A 5619-nucleotide genomic window follows, 5' to 3' on the forward strand; every position below is an offset into this window, starting at 1 on the left:
GCTAGAACATTTTCACATTCCCCATTTAGTTGCGGGGTTTTGTGTTTTTTTTTCTCATGTACTTTATTAGAGTCCTTGTGAGATTATCACTATATCACACTAATAAAATGAGAGCACAGCTAAGGCTTGGGATTTCATTTCTGTTAATGCAACAGTCCTTAAAACCTGAGACACACAGGAAAAAAAAACGGTTTCTGGAAGCTTGGTTTGTATAACAGAGTTGGAATTAATTTTGAAATCTTTTGGGTTGTGGGGTTATTTTGCAAAATAATTTTCTGTTTCTGTGAGTAATAACAAGGAGAGGATATACTTCAGATGATTCCAAACCCCTTTATACCTAGCTGACTCAAACATTTCTCTCTTTTACATAACAGATTGCACTGAACAAATTCTATAAGCATGACCTAATGATGTTGCCTAGGTATATCAGCAAGTGCAGAAAGCTATTTACTTTCAAGGCTATCTCCATTATACATTTCACACTGTAGAGAAACACTTTTGCTGCCAATGAATAAATAATGTGGCAGGTTCTGCAACTGGCCCAAGGTTGGCAGCAGAGGCAGAATGACATTTCTCAGCCCTCAGTGCCCTCTGCCAAGCGAAGACCTTCCCTTGTGTGAGATCTGCTCAGGTCCTGCACAGTGCAACACTGGCCCGAGACCATACAGACCCCAGCCAGGCTGGTCCTGGCAAAGCCGGCCATGCCCAGCCGCACGGTGTTACACCACTCACAAGGCACAAGAATTTTAGCTACTTGAGGATTTCTGACCTCTGACAAACCTGGACAGAGCATATGTGTTCACTACTTTTGTGGCTTAAGTAGAGCTGCCAGTGTAGCTATAAGGATTACATTTTATTTTATTTTTTTTAACCAGGACCATCAGATCAGGATCATAAAGTTGCTGCTAGAAGTGAATGGGCTTTACCTGTTCAGTTGGAATCTGGGAGAAGAATCACAGAATCATAGAACAATTCAGGTTGGAAAAGACCCTTGGGATCACCGAGTCCAACCATTAACCCTACACTACATGTTCACCCCTAAACCATATCACCCAACACCACATCTAAGCGACACTTGAACACATCCAGGGATGGCGACTCAACCACCTCCCCAGGCAGTCTGTTCCAGTGTCTGACCACTCCTTCCATGAAGAATTTCTTCCTAATGTCCAGCCTAAACTTGCCCTGTTGCAACTTGAAACCATTCCCCCTGGTTCTGTCCCTAATTACCTGTGAGAAGAGACGAGCACCAACCGCTATACAATGTCCTTTCAAGTAATTGTAGAGCATGATGAGGTGCCCCCTCAGCCTCTTCTTCGTCAAACTGAATGGACCCAGCTCCCTCAATCGCTCCTCATAAGCTCTATTCTCAAAAGGTAGCAATTAGGTCCAGATTCTTTTTTTTTTTAAACATTTCAGCAACATTTTGATAGGAAAATGTAAGCAAACTATGTAGTTTGGCAATGGAAGTTTTGCATGGAATGCTGTAGGGTTGAGTTTTTTTCCAAAGCAAAAGAAAATACATTATTTTGGATCAGTTTGAATTAATGGGGGCTCAGCTGATTACTACAATGCTTGATAAGAGTTGTCATTTGGGTTTTCCATATTCCTGCTTCTCTCTGTAGGCTGGACACTTACGTTAAATCATCTTCTGTGTGCAACCTCTCCACCTACTGGGATCGAGGGATTCAGATGCCCCCAGTATACAATGACAGGTATGGCCTCACTCACAGAAATCCACACTACAGCCCCAAAGAAGCACTCAGTAACATTTGGAAGACACCATTCAAGTGGAGTCAGAAAAAAATGAAAAAAAAAAAAAAAGTTCCATTTGGTTTAAAAGAAAAATCAAAATGTTGGGACTCAGGAATGCTCATATTTGTTTTCATCAAATATAGTCAGATTTTGACATTTTGGGGCTATTTTGAACACTTTCTTATTTTGAATTCTCAGAAGGATTTGGGAGAAACAGATTTTTTTGTGAACTGAGTGCACAATGAACAATCTAATATAAAATTATTCACTTAGTCAAAAGGAAGAATATAACCTCAGTCAGCTAGATTTATGATGAAATATAAGAAATGTCTATTTAGATGAAGACACCGATTTGGAACCCATGTATACAGCAGCCATAGCTGTAAAAATGTAACTTAATGAACACTGGAAAACAGTCATTCCTACGGTATATTTAATTTCCACATTACTTACAAAAATTATTTAAGACCCAAAAATTACTTAAGAACCAGTAAGAAATGACTTTTTAAGAACTTTCAGTTCTGATTTTTTTACTGTCTCAGAAGTATCATAACCATAAATCAAAACTAAATAATAATATTTAAGGGTAAAATCAACAAGGGACACATCTGTAAAATGTATTCAAAATGAAAGGGGCAGGAAGCCTTCATTTTCTATAAGCAGCTAACATTTCCCTGTCTAAATAACCAATATCATTACTGTGATTTCCTTCTCCAGTTTAAAAGAAAGGCATACTTCCATATGCATGACAGAATAAGTAGGATTTTTTCTATTAATAAGAATAACAGGTCTTGGACCATTCCAGTCAAATGTTGATCCCACGTTTAGCTATATTATTATTTTTCTAAAGAACATACTTTACCAACAGTAGACAGAATTGCATGAAACTCCATTCTCCCGCAGGGCCGTATGAACGCAGACTAACCCCATCGCTACCAACAGGGCAGAGAAAGTGCAGTAGCAGAAATCTACATTAAGAGCCGAAAGTTACTAAAACCATTGCCACTCACTTTCCCACTTAAGCCTCAGCTTCCACATTCGATAGAATTTTGCCTGGCCTTACACCCGTTACACACTTCTGCACTTTGCTTATCACAGCCCTGGTACCATAACCACATAAAATGCCTGTGTAAAACATTTTGAAAATATAAGGGCTGTGGCCAAATCTTCGATTGCATGTCTTAGAACAGCTCAGAACGAGAGAAAAGAAGGCAGCTTTGTGCCACTTCTTCCCCTTTTTTCCCCCTACAATGTCCTGGACTGTTCTGTATGATGCTGCTGGCAGAGCCCCTCACGGGGACTGCCGAGCTGGAGGAGCAGCAGGAGATGTGTTGTGCTTTAGCCCTGCCTCTGCCCCTGAAAGCCCCACTTCTCATGCACCTCTTGTAACCACCGCCTGGCCTCCCTGCGGGAAGGCAGAAGCAGAGAGCGGAGAAGGGCCACTGCTGCCCTTCTGCCACCTCAACACCCCTCTGAACCACAGCCCCAGATCTGAGCTGTCCTCGGAAATTGTATCACAGGGTGAGCATTTGTAGGAAGACCCACGAAAGTACCCCAGTTATTGACACACTCAACAACACCTAAAGGCTAGGCACAGGCATAAAGCAGCAAGATGCCTGAGGGCAAGTCTGTTGCCCAGGCATGGGTAAGGTCACCTAGAGGTTCCCTGCAGATGTGGGAATGTCAGGACACGGGTAGAAAGGTATTTGGACATCCTCCCTTTAGGGTCTGTCATCAGCTCTGCTATCTATTAACGCTGCATCTTTCCACTGCAAGAGACTTCAGCAGAAAGCAAGCACAGACATGAATCTGGCTTTTTGAAAATTTCATCTCAGTTCTCCGAGCTGGGCTCCATGAGCCACAATGCCGTGGGCTTAGCAAGCCAGTCCCTAAAACTGGCAGGTTTCCACAACCAGCTCACACATGTGCAAGTGTTTTTTCAGGCTTGTTTAGCAAAAGTTGTGATTTCTCATTTCTTTCCTCTTCCACTGGATCATAATTTAAGATCTATCATTCAAGACTGCCTGCTCTTGAGTCATGTCCATATATCACACAGAACATTAAAACCTGACCTTTATACACAGGATAATAAATACCTGTGAGTCACTTACAAGGTAGTAACTCACTCTCACAGTTCAGCAGAGAGTAAGGGCTGAATCTCAACATGTAAGCCTTCAGTTGTTGCCAAATATGAAGAGGCTTGTAATAATGCTTTTACACTGGGAAGCCAATAAAGAAGCCTAAATCTATTTCAAAAGTGTAATGATACATTAGCAAATAGAAACTGAGTTGAACAGTTGCCAAAACAACTGGAAAATCCAGGTTGTTGTAATCTCCACCTGCATAACGCAAGGAATTATTGAATTTGTGCAAGAAGCCAGGAGTATCTTCAGCCACCTGGGCTGGTCTGACTTCAACACAACAGGCAGTATCATCATGGCAGAGTCATCTGCCAGCTTCTTCACTTTTACCATCTGATTGGGCAGCCCATGCACTGACTTTGCCGCTGTGAAACGGGAAGTGGGTTTTGCAGGGCTTTGTGTCTCTCAAGCTCTGCTCTTTCACACCTGAGCCACTCCAGCTCTTCTAAGCACCGGCTGGTGCGTGGCCAGTGAGCAGCCAGAGGCCGTCTCAGCGTTTGCAGATGCAGCCCTTGGACCACAAGGAAAAGGCGAGCCTTGCATTTTTTTAGGCTTCCATCAGGCAGCACTCCCTGTGTGGTGCAAGTGTCAGGCATAACCTTTAGAACACAGTGCAAGAAGAAATATTACCATGATTTAAAGGGTTGACATCCAATGGCCAGGTCTCTTGAAACTCTCCTCTGCCTCTCGATAGCTATAGTTAATATTTACACAGAGAGCTCTTGAATCAAAGAAGAGGAAAGAAAAAAAAGAAGCCTTGACGATATAATTTCAGCAATTAGGAACACCCAGTACAATATTTTGTGCATTCATCAGCACACAATTTCTATGTGACATTAATATTCTTCCCCTTGCACATTGAAAAGATCCAAGAGGGCACAGACAGTGCCTTTTTGCTCTCCAGCATTTCCCCAGCTTGGAAGCAAGGCAGTGGCAACAATGGGTACATATTTTGTTTGTGTTCATGCCACGCAAGTATGAGCTGAGATCACCAGCTATTCTCCCATAATTTTGGCAGGAAATAGTAGAGAGGGAGTTACTGCTGCCTGCCTAGCAGTGAATTATGGGCTTTTCCTCATAATTTATGCTATCCTGAGAGAAGACTCAAGAAAAATTAATTTACGCAGGCTAGAGAAAAGACCACTAAGGAGCCCCTGTCATGGGTCATGTACTGATTTCATTTACAGTGGTGTAAATTCTATACACCCCAACCAAAACCAGAGGCATTATGAAAGGCTTATAAGTAAAAGTAGACACTGGTTCACAGTCCCTAAATGCTAGCAAAAAACCAAAGACTAGGAGATCATTATTTTCAGTATGGCAGCAAACAAATGGAACAGCACAAAGTTAACAGAAGAAACCCTGCAGTGAAATAAAGGGAAACATGTTCAATGAGAAGAATCAATGAAATACTGAAATAATCTGGTGAGGGAGGACACAAAACTAGGTCTGTTCTGTTCCCTTCATTACTGGCCAGGAAACCTAGGAGATATTTAGAGAATTCTGCGTTGATTAGGCTCCACAACGCCAGCCTTCCCCTTAACTCACAACAAAACACTCTCTGCCTGCCCACAAGGGCACTCGAGGTCCTTGCTCATAGATGCCACCTGGTTGCTATGCCACTGGCAACACATGCCAGGGACGGCACTGACTCCTCTCACCTGTGGTGCCACGGGTGTGAGGACAGAGACCACATGAGGGATCCTGCCTCCCCTCAGACTGC

The sequence above is a fragment of the Apaloderma vittatum genome, unplaced genomic scaffold (genome assembly GCF_000703405.1).
Source record: "Apaloderma vittatum isolate BGI_N311 unplaced genomic scaffold, ASM70340v1 scaffold13595, whole genome shotgun sequence".
NCBI classification, from domain to species: Eukaryota; Metazoa; Chordata; class Aves; order Trogoniformes; family Trogonidae; genus Apaloderma; species Apaloderma vittatum.